Here is a 19,264-nt window from a genome sequence, read left to right as displayed (position 1 = left end):
GAAATCAACAAAAATTTCCCTGACATCAAACCTATGTTTAGTATTAGGCGTGCATCATCAAATAAGGAGGAATATCCCAAGAAGCAAGTGCCCAGGGGATGGAGAAGGAAGAAGATCGATACAAGTGATTTCTCCCCTAGCTAGCAAGTGATACAATTCCCTTCTCCACCATGGATATGGTCATACAAGTGCAACAGATGGTATGGACCTTACACTGTAAACAAGATCCTCTATTTGGAACACATTGAACTCATAAATGAAGACAATGAGAGGATATTCATAGTGAGAAGGGAGGCATTGGAGCACTATGGTCAACCTCTACCTTAGCAAGAACCAACCATCAAGCTAGTGACGTTAAATAAGTGCTTGTTGGGAGGCAACCCAACGTTAGGTAATCTTTTTCATCTTTCATTTTGCTTTGCTTCATGTTGCATATGTGTTTCATGGATTAAAAGTTTGGTGTTGCTACACCAACATGATGCTTGCATTTCACTGGGTACTTGGCCTAGCCTCTTATTGATTTTGTCACACTAAGTTTGGTATTCTCACACTAAGTTTGGTGTTGCCACACTTCACCCATGCAAGGTACATCCCTCATGCAAACACATTAGCCACTTATTTGCATTATTTTATTTTGTCTTTACTTTCATTTTTTTTTATTTTGTTTTTTTTTTTTTGAATAAGCTTTCACATCACTTAATTGCTTCCACTAGATATACATGATTATTCCTATTTTCATCACCACTATTTTTCTTTATTGCTTGAGGACAAGCAACCATTCTAAGTTTGGTGTTGGAAGCTATACTCTCTATAGCCTAAAAGGTGATGAGGATGATGATGGGAAAGATGGTGAAGGAGGCAACAATAATGAATGAGGTGGTCAAGTTCTTTTATACTTTTTTTACCTTTTATTTCTTTTATTTCTTTCTATTCTGTTTATCTATTCTTTTCTTTTATATTGTTTTCTTTTTGTGTTTTCTTATCTCTTGTCATGTCTGCTAAACTTACTACCTGTAATGTCCTCCGAAATACTTTAATCGTATGAAAAAGAGCTCTTTAGATGGAAGAAAGTTGAATCTAATAAATAAAGTGCTCTTATGAAAAGTGGTGGTACACTACTTGTGATTGTCATGGATTGAGCTAAATGGTTGATAATCTTGTATGATGGAGAAGAATGATTCTCTATGAGCATGAGGCCTAAAAAAGTATTATGAGACCTCTGAACAAACAAAAAAAATCCTTGAATTGAAAAAGAAAGAAAAAGAAAGAGAGAAAAGAAACAACAAAGAAAAGAACAGAAAAAGAAAAAAAACTAAAAAGGTCAAAAGAAAGATCAAAAGTTGCTAAGCTCTGAGAATCAATGGTTAAAAAGCCCAATTATGTGTTTGTGGTATTGATTGTCCAAGGATACGACTCAAGTGATTAGATCCGAGGGATGCTTCATCATCTGGTAACTTGGACCAACTGGTCCGAGATTATCAATCGAAAACTCACTATCAAGAGTTTCCTTGAGACAAAACTTTTAGAAGTCCAAAGAGTCTCTGGACATCGATGGCTGGAAATTTAAAGTCTTTAATTATATGCTTGTGATGTAAACTTATTAAGGAGTGGTTCGGATAACTAGATCTAAGGGGTGCCTTATCACCCGGTAACTTAGGCCAGCCAGCCCAGAATTATCGATCGAACACCCACAATCAAGAGTTGCCTTGAAAATAAAGCATTTAGAGTTTTCACACCGAAAAGCTCTCTGATATAAATAAAAGATTCAAGGATCAATCACAGCTTAAAAGAAGGGTCTAATAATACCATCCAAGCCTTAGCTCTTAGGGATCCTTCACTCCCAAAAATGCAAGATACATTAAGAAGGAAGAGAATCCTTTATAATCATATGGTCTGCTAAACCCCACTCCCAAGAAGGACATAAACTTCAAGAATGATTCAATTCCCTTCATCTAATGCAATTCGTTTCTTTTTTTATCTTTTGCTTGAGGACAAGCAACGTATTAAGTTTGATGAAGGGGGATTAAGATAGAAATGTATTGGAGGTATGTTATAAAGAAAAAAATGAGCGCAAATTAATTTCAACTGCATGGGCTCAATTATTTAAGTGTATGCGTATGGCTGGAAGATCTAAGCAGAAATTGCTCGTTGTCATAAATGGAGCTTCTGCTATTGAGATGCAATTGGCTGAGGAGAAGAATGAAGTTATACCAAGTAAGAAAAGTGAATTAGAGTATTTTATTGGTTCTAATATTTTTCAAGAAGTTGAAATTCTTCTGCCTGGTCCTTCAAACACCAAAGGAAGTGAAAAATGACTTATGTGAAAAAGAGAAGGAAATTGAACAACAACAAAAAAGAACAAGATTTTGCAAGGCCTGCAAACAATATGCAAACCATGATAGCCACAATTGCCCTACAAAGACTTCTTCCTAAATTTTGGTAGTCAATTATGTCATTTAGTTTTAATTTAATATAATTTCTTGTCATACTTCACTTTATAAATTCAATATTATTTTTTCTCTCTTTTGCAGCAATCAAAGATATGAAGTTTTGTTACTATAACTATGTGTTTGGAGATTATTGTTGATTTGATGGATTATAAATGAGTTATTATTTTAGTTTGTGTGTGTGGTATGTCTTAATTTGTGTGTTGACATTTTTTATAGGTTAAGTAAGATTTTCGTCCCTAACGTAGAGGCCGAAAATTTATTTTGTTCCCGGCCTTTTTTTCGCTACAAAATGGTCCCAAAGGTTTAACTTAGTTTTAAAATTGTCCTTCGGACGAAAATGCCCCTCCTCTCTTCTTCCCCAAAATTAACCAGAAGAAGAAGCCCAAAGGCACATCAAAGGCAGAAACAGAAGCAGGCAGAAGCAGAAAATGGAAGTAAAAAGTAGAAGCAAAATAACAACAATTAAACAACAACAACCAGCAGAATAACAACAACAATAACAATGGATAATGGAATCAGAGCAACAACAAAAGCAAAACCAGAAGCAAAAACAAAAATAGAAGCAAGCAGAAGCAAGCGACCAAAGAATCAACAACAATAAGGGAATAAAAAGAATAAACAGAAGCGACTAAAAGCCTCAACAACAACAACTACAATGGAATAAACAGAAGCAAAACACCTTCCTTTAAATCTGAAAAATTAAAGAAAAAAAGAATAAAAAATTGAAATAGCACTGCAGGGGAAGGGTTGCGGCGGTGGTGGTGGAGGAGGGGCTGTGGCGTTGAATTGCGAATCGTAAGGGGAGGAGAGCTGCGGTGGTGGTGGCGGATCGCGTGGTAAGGGCTGCAGCAATGGTGGCGACACCGCGAATTATGACGAGAACAGTGATGCGGTGGTGGCGGACTATAGATCGCAACGAAGAGGGTGCTATGATGGTTGGCGGCATTGCGAATCGCGACGAGGGCAGGGGTGTGGTGACGAGAACGGCTCTGTTCCTCTCTTCTCTTTCTCTCTCCCTCTGCTCTCTCCTCTCTTCTTGTTAGTGTGAGTATGTGCTCAGGAAGAAAGGAGCAGCATCGAGGAAGCAGCGGTGGCAGCAAGGAGCAATAGCGGCTGCGTGGAGCAGTGACCTTCCCCCTTCCCCCTCTTCCCTGGAAACAACACACCCCCCAAAGCGTGACCTTCCCTGAATCCCTTCCCCCTTTCCCGTTTTCTTTTTTTATTTTATACGATTTTTTATTAGGGATAATTTGGTAATAAAAATAAAAAAATTAGTAAAAATGACGATTTTAAAATTAAGTTAAACTTTTAGGATCATTTTATAGCGAAAAAAAGACCGAAGCAGAAATAAATTTTCAGCCTCTATATTAGGAACCAAAATCGTACTTAACCCTTTTTTATACTTTAAGTATTATAGTTATGAGATATCTTTTGTATCACTTGCTAAAAATTTATAATTTGTGATCATCCTTGATAGCAATGCCAAAGAGGATGTATCACGAATCATTGAATTAGTATCTATGTGATTTATAAACTTGTAATTTATGTTATTTTATGTGATTCTCATTACTAACTAGTGTTTATCAAGAATTTTTATAAAGATAAAAATTAATTTAAACTTATAACTTCTCGTTATATCATTATTCTTAATTTACCATGCCATAAAACTCAATCATACAATAAAATTATATTTACTTATATATTATTTATTTATGGACCAATCAACTTGTTTTATTAATAGATAAACTTATTTTATTTCGTAACTCATATATTGAATTATATATTAAATAAGTTAAATAATATATATTTATATATTTATATAAATATATAATGACTATTTTCAATAAATACATAATATTTTTATGAAAATATTTTAATAAAAATTCATATATAATTATTTTTATATAAATTAATAATTAATAATTATTAAATAATTTAATATATTTAAAAAATTATCAACTATAAACTTTTAATTATTAATTTTATACAAACACAATTACATGTAATTTTTCACTACATATTTTCATGTGAATAACTACAATATCAAAATCTGTGCACATAGCATTTTTATAAATAAGAAATTATTGCAAATATACTAAGAAAATGATGCATCAATGAATAAATATAGATATATCCTAACAAATTAGCATTGTCACCCCTATGCAATATGCACCGTTCATTCCACGTTCTTTGATGGAATCAAAGATTGATCTACTTCATGGTGGGATGCAATTTTAGGACCAATTTTTTTTTAAAAAAAGTTATGTTTGTCAACTTTTTAAAAAAATAATAGATATTGTTCTTACTTGACTTCTAGGTATAACTTGGCTTCGCTGAACTCTGTCGCCGAGCTTTTGAATGTTCCACTCTGAGCTTATTCTTCAAAGAAGGGGTTCTTCGGGGTGGACGAACAACAAGGGAGGAGATACCTGCAAAAGGCACTCCAATACTTAAGTCAGTACTTGTGTGTGGTATTTTCAAGGAAAAAGAGTATTTCGCCTACCTCAGACGAGTTCCCTTGTTTTCTTTTATAGTAGTCGTCCGAGGTATCCATAATTTGTCCATTACCGAGTTATAGGAGTAACGTTTTAAGGATCATAACGCCTTGATCTAATTAATTGTGATTCTAATTGCCGACCTATAATGTATAAGCCGAGCTTGTGCGTAACCGATTTGTAATAGTCATATCATAGCCCCCAAGTTGAGTCTGATGAAATTTTAATGAAGCAGGTTGAGCTTAAATTTGTTATAGGTCAGCTTGTATACTGTGGAGCCCCCAGCTCAATCTTGTTTATTAAAACTTTATTTGAAAAAGAAAAAATTAAAAGTTAAAATTAGAATTCGAAAAGTTTGGAGAGAGAATAGAAAATTATTTAATGAAGTGTGTGCTTATTGAGTTGATGTTGTTTATATTTCCCATACCATAGATACTGTTAGATTTGAACGAATGATAGAGATTGAAGGTATAGTTTCAAGGATTTAAGAAACTTCTTTTGAATTAATACATTTTGGAATCACAACTGTGTTCATAAAAACAAAAGCTGGAACTCAATAGTTTCAGAAGGTGTTAAAGCATGAGTAAAAGAGGTTAGTGCATGCCATTGAGTTCTTTTTCGTTCTTTGAGTAATGGGTGTGGAAAAAATGAGTGAGGCGCAGAAGAAAGATGATGGTTTGTATGATTGGGTGGGGGAAAATGTAAAAATTAGTAGTTTGTTGTTTGTTGATTAGGATAGTATAAATGAAATTGATAGACGTAAGGTAACCAGGGTAGGTTCTGGTATTAAGTTGGTGTTGTTGCCATGTTAAAGGTCTGAAAGAGTTTTTCACCGTAAAAATGATTTTGAGTGTTTTTATATTTACAGTTGTTTGTTGCAAGAGCTGTATGTAAAACTGCCTTTTACGGAATTTGAGTGTTCTGTGTTGTGGCAATTAAATTGTGCCCCCTCTAAGCTTCATCCGAACGGATAGGTATTTCTGAGATGCTTTGAAATTTTGATGGAGTTTCTGGAGTTGGAACCGAGTTTGAGTTTGTTTTTTTCGTTGTTCCAAGCCAAGGGGGTATGGAAAGGTGTTTGGGTGAACCTTAACAGTTCTCTAGGTATGGGTATGTTTAAGTTATATAAATCTTCATTCAAAAATTTCAAAGAAATGTTTTTGAAGGTGAAAAATGTGGACGAAGAATTTTCATTTTACTTAGATGAGCATTTGTGTGAAAATTCCCTTTGTATTGGTTCCCCCAGCCTGTTCATGTTCTGGGTCCTGATGTTATTAGTGGTAGGGATACCTATATAATAGAATTTTTATTGAGTCACATTAGAAATGGAGATTTGATTTCGATTTATGATATTCTCCTGTGAGAAGAAGACAAAGAGTCTGTAGTGAAGTACATGGATAAGTGATTTTGATTTTAGTCGTGAAAGTGAAGTTTCTCTTATCACATTCTGATTTCGGTTTTGATTTTCCAGGTGGGAAATATCCCGGCGTTTGCGACTGCTTTAAGGGCTCGACTAAGGAGCCAAAATATGGATAAAGAGGGGTCGTCCTCGAACTCCGTAATTGATTTGGAAGGGGAGGTCAATCAATCCAAAAAAAAAAAAACCGATTAAGTTTAAGAAGAGGAAAACGGATATGAACCCTGTGGTTGATGGAGTAGATGGGGTGGGTAAGGGGATATCACTGGACGAAGTTACAAACTGGGGTGTGAATCAGGAGAGGTTGCATTCTTTTTCTGACGTTGGAGATGGGACTTCTATATGGGATAAGAATTTTCCAGTTGCACTTGCTACCGATGAGGTGTTACAGTCTCCGTCGGATGTGCAATTGGCTATGGATACTGGTGATGTTGCAATTGACCAGTATATGCAGATACAACAATATGATTTCTTGCTTTTTTTTTAAATATACAGAGCATAATTTTTCGTGTTTTAGGTACTCAGAGTCCGGTTGGCCAGTATTGGTCGGAGTCAAGAGAAGAAGCATAGAAGGTTGATGGAGAATAAGGATTTTGAAGTTCTTATGAGTGAACTTGCCGAAAATAAGAAGTTGGTATCCGAGCTGAAGGAACAGATCAGTTTGAAGGATGAGGAGCTAAAAACTCTAAGGGACAGCTGTGATAAAAGTTCCCAATCGCTAAAGAAATGTGGAAAAGATGTTGAAAGTATCCAGAAGCAACTAATTGAGACCACTGGTAAAATGAAGACTTTGGATTTGAGAGAGCTGTTAGTCAAGCTAAACTGTTGGCACCTGATGAGCGGATATTTTTTACGCTTTTGGGCATCACTTTCATATAGTTTTTAGTAGTTTTTATTTAGTTTTTATTGAGTTTTTATAGGTTTTAGTGTTAAAATCATATTTTTAGATTCTACTATGAGTTTTTTTGTTTTCGGAAAATTTCAGGTATTTTCTGGCTGAAATTGAGGAGCTGGAGCTGAAGTCTGATTCAGAGACAGAGAAAGCACTACAGATGTTGTCCAGATCTGACCTGCATGCATTTGGAAGAGCTTTTCTGGAGCTATAGACGTCCAAATCGAGCACTCTCAATGGCTATGAAAAGATGAATTCTAGAGCATTCCAGAAATATATAATGGTTTATACTTTGCATCGGATTAGAAGGCCCAAAACTGGCGTTCAAGGCCAGCTACCTACCCCTTCCAGGCGTCCAGCGCCCAAAGAGCAGAGCCCAACGTCCAAAGGCCCAAAGAGGACCCGCTAACTTGCATTCCACACCCAAGGAGCCTCATAGCACGTGGATTTCATCAAATCTCAGCCAAAACACTCACAAAGTGGGCCCTAGAAGTGGATTTTAGCACTAGATAGACTGTTTTACCCTAACTAGTCACTAGTTTAGTATTTAAAGTAGAAGATTACTCTTTGTTAATCATCTTCAGCCCTATTTTTGTTTTCACCATTGTATTTTACTTTCAATATGAGTTTCTAAACCTCCTAGTTTGAGGTGAGGAGCCCTGCTGAGTCCTATGAATTAATAAAAGTATTTCTGTTTCTTCTTCGATCCGTGTTTGATCTATCACTAAGATGTATATTCGTTCTTCATCACTATGAATGTGTTGAACTGGCATAAGGTTATCACATTTTACATGGGTTCAGAGTGCGTCTTTCATCAGACAATGATGAACCGCCAGCTTGAATATATGTCTCTCAGACGGCTAATCCACGACTTCGTTGGGGACTTCTTGAGACATCAGTTCAGCTGATTTCTGGGGAAATTAGGGTCTCTATGGTAGAGGCTAGAACCAGCACGAACTTCACCCTCAATCAGAATGGATCTGCACTAAATCTGGGGTTCAGATCTGGAGGAGTATTGGCAGCTGCTCAAACCAGTGTCAATCACATACAGCCTGCCATAGAAGAATATCACTCACAAGCAGAGAATATAGTATTACCAGAATTAATTCTGAAAGGCTAAGCAACTCCAAACCTCAACTCTATTCCCTTTATTGATTCCATTTAATTCCTTATTCCTATTTAACATTCAAATATTTGATATAAAATGTAATTTATACAATATTAAAACAAGTTAAATTTGACTCCTTCTGATCTGCCTGACTAAGAGCTGCAGGATAACCATAGATTGCTTCAAGCCACAATCCTCGTGGGATCGATTCTGACTCGCTCAGATATTACTTGAACGACCCAGTACACTTGCTGGTACACTAGTACGAAGGTGTGGGGATTCGTGCTACCAAGTTTTTGGCACCGTTGCCGGGGATTGTTGAGTTTGGAAAAACTGCATGATTGTCTTGCTCCCTAGATCAAGTCCTCTATTTTTATTTTATTCTTCTTATTTTTTCGAAAAATTAAAAACTTTTTCAAAATTAATTTTCCTTTCTTTGTTCGATTTATGTTCTTGTTGAGTCTTTGATTTTTGCAAAAGTATAACTTTGATTAGTGTCCTTTATTTGTATTTTCTTCTTCTTCAAATTTTCGAAAATATTAAAAGCTTTACAAAAATAATTTTTATTTTATTTGTTTCATTTTTGTTCTTTGTTTGAGTCTTGTGTTTTTGTTCTTGCTTGAATTTTTCGTGTTCTTTGAGTTCCTCTTTCAAAAAAAAAAAAATTTCAAAAAAAAAATTTCTTTGGTTAAATCTTGTTTCAATTTTTAAGTTTGGTATTCTCTTGGTGATTTTCTTTAATTTTCGAAAATTTATTTTTGGTTTTCTAAAAATTTTAAGTTTTGTGTTCTTTTTATGTTCTTGTGTTCTTTAAAGTTCTTAAGTCTTGTTCTTTGTGTTCTTGTTACTCTTCAAAGTGTTCTTGAGTCTTTTATGTGTCTTTATCTTAAAATTTTTAATTTTGGTATTCCTTTGTGTTTTCCTCCAAAATTTCCGAAAATTTGGGCGCACTAGATCTAAAAATTTTAAGTTTGGTGCCTTTTACTTGTTTTTCTCTTTCCTCATTAATTTCAAAAATAAAAAAATATCTTTTCTAACCAACTTTTACTTAATTTTCGAGATTTTCTTTAAAAATTCAGATTTTTATTTTTAAATTTTTATCTTATCATATCTTAGTTGTCAAGTTTTCAAAAATCAAATCTTTTCAAAATTAAAAATCTTATTTTTTTCAAAAATCATATCTTTTTCAAAATTCTTATCTTATTTTATTCAAATTTAAAATTTCAACTTTCAAAATTTCAAATCTTTTTAATTTTAAAACTTATCTTTTCTTAACCTTCTTATCTTATCTTATCTTACCTAACTTATCTTAACTTTTCTATCTTATCTTTTCTTCTTTTAAATTTTAAAATTAAATATTTTTCAAATCTTTTTAATTTCTTATCTTATCTTTTTCTAATTTAAAAAAAAAACAATTTCAAAATCTAAAATTTAAATTTCAATTTTCAATTTTCAAAATTAAATCTTTTCAAATTTCAAATATTTTTCAAAATTTAAAATTCAAATTTCAAATTTTAAATTCAAATCTCTTTTAATTAATTGCTTATCTTCTCTCTTTTCTCTTTCAAAACCTCCTAACTAACTCTCCTCTTCTCTAATTTTCGAATTCTTCTCTTTTAATCCTATCTCTCTTCTTTTTTTTTCGAATTAATTTCCTTTTAATTAATTTATTTCGGTTTAACTAAATAAATAAAATAAAAACAAAAAATATTTTAATTATTATTTATCTTTTCTACCTCTATCTCTTTTTCTACTACTTTTATCTTCTTCTTTCTTCATCTTCTACCTCTCTTAATCATGAGCTCAAGTGGGAATGAAGAGTTCAAGAGAACTCTAGAATCTTATACAAATCCCAATGTTGACTTCTATGAAAGAAGTATCAGCATACCTCACATCAGAGCTAGTAGCTTTCAAGTGATCCCTCAGCTTATTACTCTAGTACAGCAGAACTGCCAGTATTCTAGGTTTCCTCAGGAAGAACCTATAGAATTTCTGGCAGACTTCTTAAAGATTGCTGACACAGTATGCAGTGAGGGAGTAGACCAAGATGTCTACAGATTATTTCTTTTTCCTTTTGCAGTAAAGGACCAAGCAAAAAGGTGGTGGATAACCAGCTTAAAGCTAGTTTAAAAACATGGAAACAGTTAGTGGACAAGTTTTTAAACCAATACTTTCTCCCAAGAAAGATGAACCAGCTGAGATTGGACATCCAAGGCTTCAAACAAGGAGGTGGTGAATCTCTTTATGATGCTTGGGAGAGGTATAAGAGGATGCTAAGAAAATGTCCCACTAAAATATTTTTAGAATGGTACAATTAGACATCTTCTACTACGGGCTTTCAGACATGGCTAAAATGTCCTTGGACCACTCTGCTGGTGGTTGCATACACATGAGAAAGACTATTGGAGAGGCTCGAGAGCTTATTGAGACAGTTGCCACTAATCAGCATCTGTACTCATCACTTGAGACCTCTATAAAAGGAGAGGTTAAGGCGGTAGTTGCTGAACCTAACCCTCCAGAGCAGGATGGCCCATTGACTCAGCAATTGCAAGCCCTTGCCTAACAAATGCTGGAACTGCAAGAGGCCCTGCAAAAAACTCAGGCTTCTAACAGAAATGTAGAAGCCCAGTTGAGTCAAACAAGGTAGCAGTTATCTAAGCAGATAACAGATGAATGCAGGCCATTCGACTGAGGAGTAGGAAAACCTTAAGCTCCCAACCTCAGCCCAATAAGAATGAAAAGCCGATAAAGGATAACAAAATCTTTGCACAAGATGGTTCTGGGCGTTTAAACGCCCAGAGAAATACCACTTCTGGAGTTGAACGCCAGGAATGGGCAGGGACGGGGCGTTCAAACGTCCAGAGAGATATCCCTCTTGGCGTTGAATGCCAGAAATGGGCAGAAACTGGGCGTTCAGACGCCCAGGGGACAGCAGCTTGGGCGTTGAACACCCAAGCAAGGGAAGTCAGTCATCCAATGACAACAACCCTGCTAAACAAGGTAGTAAACCCCTTCTAACACACATGGAATTCGGCCTCCATCTACCAAGGTTGATGATTACAAGGCTAAGATGTCATTTCCTTAGAAACTCTGTCAAGAGGACAGGGATAAACAATTTGCTCGCTTTGTGAAGTATCTCAGAATATTGGAGATAAAGATCCATTTTGCAGAAGCTCTTGAACAGATACCTTCTTATGCAAAGTTCATGAAGGACATTCTAAATCATAAGAAGGATTGGAGAGAGACACAAATAGTCCTCCTCACTGAGGAATACAGTGAAGTCATTCAAAATAGCTTACCAGAGAAGCTTAAAGATCCTGGAAGCTTTATGATACCATGCACTCTAGGTGATGCTTGTACAAGGATAGGTTTATGTGACCTTGGAGCAAGCATCAACCTAATACCTGCTTCACTAATAAAGAAGCTTAGTTTGACTAATGAAGTCAAACCAACCCGCATGTGCCTTCAACTTGCTGATGGTTCTATTAAGATACCATCAGGAGTAGTTGAAGACATGATTGTCAGGGTTGGACCCTTTGTCTTTTCCACTAACTTTGTGGTATTGGACATGGAGGGGTACAAGAGTGCATCCCTTATCCTAGGAAGACCTTTCCTAGTTATAGGACGGACCCTCATTAATGTTGAAAAATAGGAAGTAACCCTGAGAGTCAATGAGAAAAAGTTCATACTGAATGCTGTCAAAGCTATGCAGCATCCAGATATTCCTGAGGGATACATGAGCATTGACCTTATTGATTCCCTGGTGTTGTGATGAGTGGATATTTTATACGCTTTTTGGCATCACTTTCATATAGTTTTTAGTAGTTTTTGTTTAGTTTTTATTGAGTATTTATAGGTTTTAGTGTTTAAATCACATTTTATGATTCTACTATAAGTTTTTGTGTTTTTGGAAAATTTCAGGTATTTTCTGGCAGAAATTGAGGAGCTGGAGCAGAAGTCTGATTCAGAGACAGAGAAAGCACTGCAGATGCTGTCCAGATCTGACCTTCCTGCATTCAGAAGATATTTTCTGGAGCTATAGAAGTCTAAATGACGCGATCTCAACGGCTATGGAAAGTTGACTTCCAGAGCTTTCCATCAATATATAATAGTCCATACTTTGCTTCAGAAGACCCAAAACTGGCGTCCAAGTCCAGCTACCTGCCCCTTCCAGGCGTCCAGCGCCCAAAGAGTAGAGCCCAACGTCCAAAGGCCCAAAGAGGACCCCCTAGCTGGCATTCCACGCCCAAGAAGGCTCATAGCACGTGGATTTCATCAAAACTCAGCCCTAACACTCACAAAATTGGCCCCAGAAGTGGATTTTAGCACTAGATAGACTGTTTTACCCTTACTAGTCACTCGTTTAGTATTTAAAGTAGAAGATTACTCTTTGTTAATCACCTTCAGCCCTATTTTGGTTTTCACCACTGAATTTTACTTTCAATATGAGTTTCTAAACCTCCTAGGTTTAGGGGAGGAGCCCTGCTAAGTCCTATGAATTAATAAAAGTATTTCTATTTCTTTTTCGATCCGTGTTTGATCTATCTCTAAGATGTATATTCATTTTTCATCACTATGAATGCGTTGAAATGGCATAAGGTTATCACATTCTACATGGATTCAGAGTGCATCTTTCATCGGATAATGATGAACCTCCAGCTTGAATATACGTCTCTCAGACGGCTAATCCACGACTTCGTTGGGGACTTCTCGAGACATCAATTTAGCCGATTTTTGGGGAGATTAGGGTCTCTGTGGTAGAGGCTAGAACCAACACGAGATTCACCCTCAATCAGAATGGATCCGCACTAAACCTGAGGTTCAGATTTGGAGGAGTATTGGCAGCTGCTCAAACCAGTGTCAATCACATACAGCCTGCCATAGAAGAAGATCACTCACAAGCAGAGAAGATAGTATTGCCAGAATTAATTCTGAAAGGCTAAGAAACTCCAAGCCTCAACTCTATTCCCTTTATTGATTCTATTTAATTCGTTATTCCTATTTAACATCCAAATATTTGATATAAAAGGTAATTTATACAATATTAAAACACGTTAAATTTGACTCCTTCTGATCTGCCTGACTAAGCCCTGCAGGATAACCATAGTTTTCTTCAAGCCACAATCCTCGTGGGATTGACCTTGACTCGCTCAGGTATTACTTGGACGACCCAGTGTACTTGTTAGTACACTAGTACAAAAGTGTGGGGATTCGTGCTACCAGCACCCGAGCAGGATTTTATTGCAATGGATCCAGCGAAGCTTGTGCATAATGGTTTGCTTATTGATGATGAGGAGGTGGCTCCAGAAGAGGAGGGTGAGACCGGGGTAGATAACTGATCTTTTAATTGCAAATGGAGATTTGGTTTTTGAATTTTGCCTAATATTGCTTGGTTATAATATATTGAACTTTTTATTGCTTTAGTTTGATAAACTAAATGTTTTTGGATTCCCTAATATTATGTTGATAACATTAGGAATGTTTGGATTGTGTAATCGACCTTGTTGGTGTGTTTGACAGGAAGTCGATATTTGTATGTTTAGAAGCTTCATAAGCTTGACTAATTTTTAGTATATTCGAGGATAGAGTATAGGTCAGGAAATTGATTGAACTTGATGAAAATAGAATTTTATTTATTGTATCGATGGCTAATATGCCGAGCATGAAAGAATATTTGGTAATTGTTAATGAAGAGACAAATTTAGACATAATTCGAAAAGAATAATGCGTATAAGTAGTGATAAATTTATAACCTTTGAATACAAGGACGCAGGTAGGCTTGCCTTGTTAAAACCTCTCCAAGCAAAACCCTTGTAGAAAAAAATCTTGTGAGTAGGAAAAAGAGTACAAGCTTGACCCTGCTCTAACTATAATAAAGTTTTAAAGAAGAGACATTCCAAGTGTTCGGTATAACAATACCATCAAGTGATTGTAGACGGTAAGCACCGTTACCTAATACTTCCATTATTCGAAAAGGACCTTCCCAGTTTGCTGCTAATTTGCCGTGAGTAGGGGGTTTCCTGATTTGCTCTTCTTTCCTCAAGACTAAGTCGTTTTCTTGGAAAGATCTTAGTTTAAGGTGTTGGTTGTACCACCGAGCTATATTCAATTGCATAGCTCGGTGACGAATCTCTGTTAGACTGCGAACTTCTTCAATGACATCGAGCTCATGTTTTCGAGCTTCATTGTCTTTGTGGAGGTTAGAAAACTGTGTTCGGAGTGAGGATTGTGAGATCTCTACGGGGATCATTGCTTCTGAACCGTATACTAGTCAGAACGGTATTTCCTTTGTTGTTGAGTGAACAGTTTTATTGTACCCCTGAATTACCTCGGGGACTAGGTCGGCCCAAAGTCTTTTGGCGTTGTCGAGCTTTTTCTTTTAGGAATGTAGGAGGACATTATTCGCGGCCTCTGCTAATCCATTCATTTGTGGATGTTCTACCGAAGAGAAGTGTTGTTTGATTCCTAAATTCTACAAAAAAGATTTGAATTTGTTATCGGTAAACTGGCGACCATTATCTGTGATAATGTGCCGAGGTATGCTGAATCGACAGATAATGTATTTCCAGACAAAAGAAATCATTTGCTGGGATGTAATTTTTGCCAGAGGTAGGGCTTTTATCCATTTTGAGAAGTAATCGATAGCGACAATAAAAAATTTTACCTGTCCAAGTGCTAAAGGGAAGGGGCCGAGTATATCAATCCCCCAGTGGTTGAAAGGCCAACTTACTTCGGAGTTATGCAGTTCCTCTGTTGGTAAGTGTATGATCAAGCTGTGCTTTTGACAACCTGGGCATGTTTTGACCTTTTTGATGCAATCATTCTGTAGTGTTGGCCAGTAGAAACCTGCTCGTAAGATCTTGGAGGATAAGCTCCATGCCCCAACATGTGTTCCACATATACCTTCGTGAGCCTCAGCTAGTGCGAGCTCTGCCTCTGACCTGGATAAACACTTTAACAAAGGACAAGAAAAACCTCGCCGATATAAGGAGTTGTTGTATATGGTGAAGAATGATATCTGTCGTCGGAATTTTTGAGCATTAGTAGTTTCTTGTGGGATGATTCCATATTTGATATATTCGAGGTATGACATCCTCCAATCCTCGGCTTGTACTAAACTCAGAATTTCTGTTAAATTTATACTTGGAGAAGAAAGTGTAGATCGATAAAGAGATGAAGTGGGTGCTTGTGAACTAGCGAGCTTTGATAAAATATCAGCTCGGTGGTTTCTTTCTCGGGGTATATAATTGATTTCGAATTTCAAAAAATTCGAGATCAATGTTTTCACAACATCAAGATATTTTCCCAATAATGGATCTTTGACTTGAAAGAGATTGTTTACCTACTGCACCACTTGCAATGAATCATAGAATACCTTGATTTCTGAGACATTTAACTCTGTTGCTAGTTTGAGGCTGGCGATCAGGGCTTCATATTCAGTTTGATTGTTGCTGGCTTTGAAAGAGAGATGTAGAGACTGTTCGATCACAAATCCTCGGCCGTCTTCAAGAAAAACCCCAGCACTACACCCTTGCGGATTTGAGGATCTGTCCACATAGAGTGTCCACTCTGTTAGCTGATTCTTCGGGCATGGGGTAGTGAATTCGGCGATAAAATCTACTAGGTATTGGGATTTGACCGGCCTTCTGCTCTGGTATCTGATATCAAACTTTGAAAGTTCGACCGACCATTTAATAAGTCGGCCTGCAAGCTCGAGCTTATGCAACACCTGTCGGAGAGGTTGATCTGTTTTGACAGTGATGCTGTGACTCTGAAAATATGGCCGAGGACGCCGAGCTGAAAATATCAAAGCTAGAGCTAATTTCTCAATTTTCGAGTAGTGAAGCTCGCATTCTGCAGGCACTTGCTGATAAAGTAAATCGGTTGTTGCTTCTTTTGTCTTTCTATGACAAGTACAGAACTTATTGCCCAGTTAGTAACAGATAAATATAAGTAAAGCTCTTCCCCTTGTAGGGGTTTTTGTTAAATAGGAGGTTTTGAAATTATCGTTTTTATGCTAGAAAAAGCTTTTTCGCAATCCTGATTCCAAATAAAATTGTTTTTCTTTTTTAACGTCTGAAAAAAGTGGAAGGATTTGGAGGCTAAGCATGGTAAAAATCTAGACAAGGCAGCAAGTCTCCCTGTTAAGCGTTGGACCTCCTTAATCGTTTGTGGGCTCGTCATGTCCAAGACTACTCGGCATTTTTCTGGGTTAGCCTCTATGCCTCAATTTGTGAGTAGAAATCCAAGAAACTTGCCCCTTGTACTCCAAAGGCACATTTCTCAGGGTTGATTCGGAAGTTATATTGTCGGATTTGGTTGAAGATCTCCAGTAGGTCATCCAAATGATTATCGCCGAGCTTTGTTTTAGCTACCATGTCGTCGACATATACTTCCATGTTTCTGCCGATTTGATTTGAGAAGAATTTGTCCATTAGAGGCTGATATGTGGCACCTGCATTCTTAAGTCCAAAAGGCATAACCTTATAATAGTAATTTCCATAGGCAGTAATGAATGCAGTTTTATTTTGGTAAGGGGGACGCATTAGAATCTAGTTATAACCAGAATATGCATCCATGAAACTTAAAGTTCTATATCCTGAAGTACTATCTACTAAAGAGTCAATAAAGGGTAAGGGATAAGCATCTTTGGGGCATGCTTTGTTGAGATCTGTAAAATCAACATACATGCGCCATTTACTGTTGTGTTTTTTTACCATTACCTCATTCACCAGCCATGTTGTGAACCGAACTTCTTTGATAAAGTCGGCGTTGATAAGCTTCTTGGTTTCTTCCAAGGACGCATGTTTCTTTTCAATACCCAGATTTCTTTTCTTCTGAGCTATAGGTCGGGCAGATGGATCTCATGCCAGTTTGTGGAAAATGACCGAAGGGTCAATTCTAGGCATATCAGCAGGTGTCCACACAAAGAGGTCGACGTGTTGTTGCAGAAATTTCTCTAGGGAGAGTTTGTCCTCCGAGCTGAGAGTTGTACCTACATAACTGAATTTGTCTAGATTATTATCAAAGTAAACTTTCTGTAGGTCCTCTGTTGGTGTAGGCCTTTTAGCGAATTCGGCCTTTGGGTTAAGGTTGGCTAGTGACTGGAGCTTGTTGGTGCTGCTGACGTTGTTAACATGGGCATCTATATCTCGGCTTGGTTGTTTAAGGCTGATGTTGTAACATTGGCTAGCTTCCCGATGGTCGCTGTGAATGGTTGCGATAAGGTCATCTTGCACGGAAAACTTGACACAAAGATGAATTGTATATACAATAGCGCCGAACTTATTTAAAAATGGTCGGCCAAGTATTAGGTTTTATGGACAGAAACAATCAACAACTAGAAACTGAACATCAGAAGTTTTGGATAAAGGATGCTCACCTAGTGTGGTTTGTAACCACACGGATCCCATCACTGGGACATGTTCACCTGAAAAGCCAACTAGGTTGCCCGTGGTGTGTTGGAGTATATTATCACTGAGTTTCATCTAGCGAAAGGTTGAGTAGAATAGGACGTCTATACTGCTACCTGGATCTAGGAGTACTTTATGTACCAACAAGTCTCCGAGCTAGACGGAGATAACCACAGGATCATCTAGGTTTGAAGCATTTGTATTAAGATCTGATGCCTGGAATGTCATTTGTGGGAAATAGGACGACATTCGGTTGTCACCGAGGTTGCCCGCAACTGATAACATAGCTCGGTAGGAGCGCTTCCTTGCCGAGCTTGTTGGTCCCCCACCTGCAAAACTGATAATGAGAATTTGTCGTGTCGGTCTAGAATTTCTCTTATAGAAATAAGAACTTCGTTGTAAGCATAGCTCCAAACCAACAAACAATTTTCACATCAAAAATTTTGGTTGTCACAAGTACAAACCCCAATAAGAATTAACCGAAGTATTTAAACCTCGGCTCGTCTCACAAGGAATTGCAATGAAGTGGTCAAGTATTGGCCATGAAGGGACAAGGCGTTTGGTTTATAAAAGGGCAAGGAAATAAATGACAAGAAAAGTAAATAGCAAGAAAGTAAATAATAAGAATTAATAAAAAACAAGGAAAAGAACTCTTGGCTAGACAAAGGTAATTGAGATCACCATCCTTGTCAACAAACCATATATTGACAATTATGAGGAACCAAGCTCATTAAGTTTACTTCTATACTTGAAGTATATCAAATGGCTTGATCAACATCAATCCATAAGCCCTAACCTAGCAACCAATTGACTTAGTAGTAGGCTAGATTCAATGGTTATCAAATTGACCACATAGGGTTCTCAAATCACCAAATCCATTAGACCCAATAACTCAAGTTTGCCCAATTCCCTTCGCCTAGGGCAAGAGTAAAGAAAACTACTCAAAAACTAGAGGAAACATTCTATCAAACACCTAGTGTGCAATAAAAATAAACATCACAAAATGCAAGAATTAACAAGATCCATAACTATCATGAATAAGAAATCAACAATAGCAATGAAGATAAACGTAAAAGAAGACATGGAAACATAAAATTGCATTAGAAGAAATCAAGATCCAACAATGGTTCATCAACATAAAAGAGAGCCTGAAAAGGAAAATTAACACTACAAACTAAGAGAATCAAGATGTAGAAACAAGAAATTGTAAAGGAAACAAGATGAAATCAAGTAATCAAAGCTAGATCTAAGAGAAATTAACATAATCCTAACCTAATTCTAGAGAGAAGAGGGAGCTTCTCTCTCTAGAAAACTAACTAAAGGCTCATCATGACTAACTCAGTGCTCCCCCCTTTGCTCAATCTTTAATTCTGCATCAAATACCCTCAGAAACGAGTTGGATTTGGGCATGGGCAGCTCAGAAATCGCCCCAGCGATTTCACTTTAAGTGGGTCACGTTCCGAGCGTCACGCGTACGCGTGGGTGACGC

This window comes from Arachis hypogaea, chromosome 11, assembly GCF_003086295.3.
Source record: "Arachis hypogaea cultivar Tifrunner chromosome 11, arahy.Tifrunner.gnm2.J5K5, whole genome shotgun sequence".
Lineage (NCBI taxonomy): Eukaryota > Viridiplantae > Streptophyta > Magnoliopsida > Fabales > Fabaceae > Arachis > Arachis hypogaea.
Note: the sequence above shows the minus strand (reverse complement) of the source record.